Below are 3,662 nucleotides of genomic sequence, written 5' to 3'. Positions count from 1 at the left end.
CGTTTCAGCAAGTCTTGTTTGTTCTGGTTGCTGACTAAAGATGAAGAACCTCCTGGCATGGATGGAACAAAAGAGCTAGAGAAGATAGATATGGAGTGAATGCAGGTGTTGGTCCCTGAAAAGAAGTTCTCTGCCCTGCATGCCACTAGAAAGCTGAGCCCTGAGGAGGTGGTGATAAAAATCCAAAATGATTTGGGGCTCCAAGAGCAGTGAGGACCTGTGCCTTGCTTCCCAGGTGGTGCCTGGGAAAGCACCAAGGTGCCAGAATTTCCTCATCTCCTGGGATGGTACGACACCAGTTGAATACATGGTGTAGCATGCCATGATGTGGAATCTCAGGCCAAGAAAGTCTGAGTTAATTTCACTGAGCTTCTTATGATCCCTAGTACAGTGGATTAAAAGCCTCCCCAAAGTCATTGAAGCTTAATCCCTACTGTAACTGTTTAGGGTGGGAAGTCCGATTATGGTAATTGAAAGGTGGGGCCTTTAAGAGGTGATTAGATTGTAAGTACTATGCTATAGTGAATGGATTAATAATGGTGGTCATGGGCATGGTTCTGAGGGCTTTAGAAGGAGAGCACTCGAGAGTCTCTTTCTCTCTGTTTCCACCACCTTGCAATTTGATGCCACCACCAAAGATGATGTTCACCAGATGTGTTCCCTAGACCGTGGACTTCCAAGCCTCTAAAACTGTAAGCAATGAATTTTGTTCTCTTTATAAATTACTCAGCTCTAGGTATGTTGTTATAAGCAACAGAAATGGACTAATACACCTAGAATGTATTGGAAGAATCTTGCTGTTTTCTTCTCCCACCAGATTCCAAATGGCCACAAATTCTTTGCTACTGATAGACAGAGTCTAATTCCCTTCCCCTTGAATGTGGGTTGGCCTGGTAGCTTGCTTGACCAATAGAATGCAACAGAATTGGGCATCCATGACTTTCAAGGGTAGCTAACAATAAGTTTTCCAGCTTTCACTTGGATCTCTTAGAATGCTCCTTCAGGAGAAAGCCAACTGCTGAGTAAGAGATCTGACCATGTGCTGCTGGAGAGCCTACCTGGGGAGGCCCTGAGACTTCCTGGAGAGGAGAGGGAGGGACCTGTCTAGCCCCAATCTTCCATTCATCCCTACCAAGACTACAGGCATGTGAATGAAGCCGTCTGGGACTTCCAAATAGGTCCAGCCATCAGCCAATCACCACCGTGTGACCCCAATGAAGCAAAAGAATCACTCATCCCAGTTCTCAAAGATCTGATCCACAGGTCATGAACATGATAAAGTAATTATTGTTGTAAGCCATTAAGTTTTTGGTGGTTTGCTTTACTGTAATAGATAACCGGGACATAACTCTTCATATGCCCTTAGAAGAGCTATGAAGTAGGTAGAAGGAGTTGTCTAACTCCAACCTGAAGAAGCCTTTTGGTCAGAGGGAAAAATCACAGGCCTACTGCCCAGGGAACACTTGGGAACAATGCTATTATGTTTTGTGACTATGCAATCCCTACCTTCAAAAGACCTTGGGGGACCTCTCTTCCTGAGTTTTGACAGGAAAAACCCATGCATTTGCTCATCAGCAGGCAGTGGACATTAGTGTGGACAAATGTTCACCAAGAAGCAAACATCAATACTGCCATGATCAGTGTCCTTGGAGTTGTACATCACGGTAGCCTTGCCATCATCAACTCTCTAAGTCTTAGATACTATCCAGAGAGAATAGGGAGGGTGGGGAATCTTGATTTCACTGGGAAAATCTTCATATGACAGAGGAGCCTGTGATTTGACTGAAAAATACTTTGAAGTGACTAAATTGGTTATTGGCCACTAGGAAAAAATGGTATTTGATATAGGAATTAAGTATATAATAGAAAAATGAAAACAGTTATTTATTTTTTTAGCACAATTGAGTTTGCAGCTTGTGAAATCACTATCTGTCATATTAATTAAGTATGTGAAATACAACTGGTAAGCCAATTAGAATATGCCCGTTATCTGATTAGCTCATCTCTTCCTGGGTCCATTTGTTCTTTTACAGTGGAAATGGTTTCTTTTGTTGTGCTCAGAACCCTTGTGTCTGCTCCAGTGCATATTCTTGCTGGGAAGCTAAATTAGGCATCAGGCTATTTGGCGGTCATGGGGTCTAAACAAAGGTAAAAGGAGAGGCTGCACCATCTAGGCCATGAGATGAGAAGCCTGATGAACCACCTCTGCCCTGCAATAGAGAACGCCTCTTCAGTGATTACAATTCTTTTGCTGCCCCTGCCCCCGTTCAGCATTGTTCTCTTCTACACATACTAAATAAATTATAGCAAATTCTAGCTCCCTGCTTTCCATTTATCTCCTAATATGACCATTCCATCAGTAATGACAAATTTAATCTATAGATATCTTTACACTGTTAATTAGGTTATACTCAAGGCTGTTTTTGGCTTTATAACATAATGTCTTTTAAGGCTATCTCCTCAGATATCAGATTTCATTTATTATGTGTTGATTTTACTAACTTAACTCAGAGTCCTGGGTATCTCGCTGTTGCCTCCATGCACTGCCTAAGAGGGCCACGCTATTCCCATTCTATCCTGTGAAAATTTTAGCACAGTGCCACGTGCACTGAATGAGAAAAATCCCAGTAAATAAAAACAGCGAAGTATTTACATGTATTCCCCCAGGAAATGAAAGGAAGGGAAATTTTAAACATCTCATTATAATTTCTATTACCTAATAATTGAGTTATAGATTATATCATGCAATTTCCAATTCCTATCTTTGAAAGAGCTTAGGGTTACCTCTATTCCTAAGTTTTGGTAGAAAAAACCTGTTCATTTGTTCATTAAATTATTCATCAAACATTTATTAATTTCTGATTAGCACCAAGCTCCATGTAGGTGCTTGTGAAAATGAAAAATACATAAAATGCAAGGCACACAATAAGCACATGAAATGTTAAATGTCATTAGTCATCAGTGAGATGTAAATTAAAACCCCAATGAGATACCACTGCACACCTACTAGAATGGCTAAAATGGAGACATGATACTACATATTGGCAAAGATCTGGAGCAACTGTAACCCTAGAAGTGTAAAATGGCACAACCAATTTGGAGGACTTTCAGTATCCCTTAAGAAGCTGAACATACATCTACCCTATGATCGAGAAATTTTGCTCCTAGATTGTATTAGTTACCTGCATAACAAATGACCACAACTTAATGGCTTAAAGCAATGGTAAACGTGTTATCTCAAGTTTCAGAGGGTGGTAGAGTCAGAGTTCAGGAGTGGGCTTAGCTAGGTGATTTGGCCTTGCGGTCTTTATATGTTGGTCAGATCCACAGTCACCCAATGGTTTGGCTGGGTCTGGATGCTCTGCTTCCAAGGTGGCTCACTCATATGACTGACAAATTAAGGATGATGCTTGGCAAGAGATCTCAGTTCCTTGCCTTGTGGATCCCACCATAATGCTGCTTGAGTATCCTCTTGGCTGCCAGTATGCCTTACAGTGAATAATCCAAGAAAGAGCAAGGTGGCAGCTTTTATGACCTAGCTTCAAAAGTCTTACTCCATCAATTTTTGCAGTATCCTATTGATTACATCGATCAGCACCATTCAGTGTGTGGTGTATGTGTGTGGGGAGAAGAGTATGAATATGTACGAGTGTGGGTATAAG

This window comes from Galeopterus variegatus, unplaced genomic scaffold (genome assembly GCF_000696425.1).
Source record: "Galeopterus variegatus unplaced genomic scaffold, G_variegatus-3.0.2 Scaffold1375, whole genome shotgun sequence".
NCBI classification, from domain to species: domain Eukaryota; kingdom Metazoa; phylum Chordata; class Mammalia; order Dermoptera; family Cynocephalidae; genus Galeopterus; species Galeopterus variegatus.
This window is presented reverse-complemented; position numbering follows the sequence as displayed.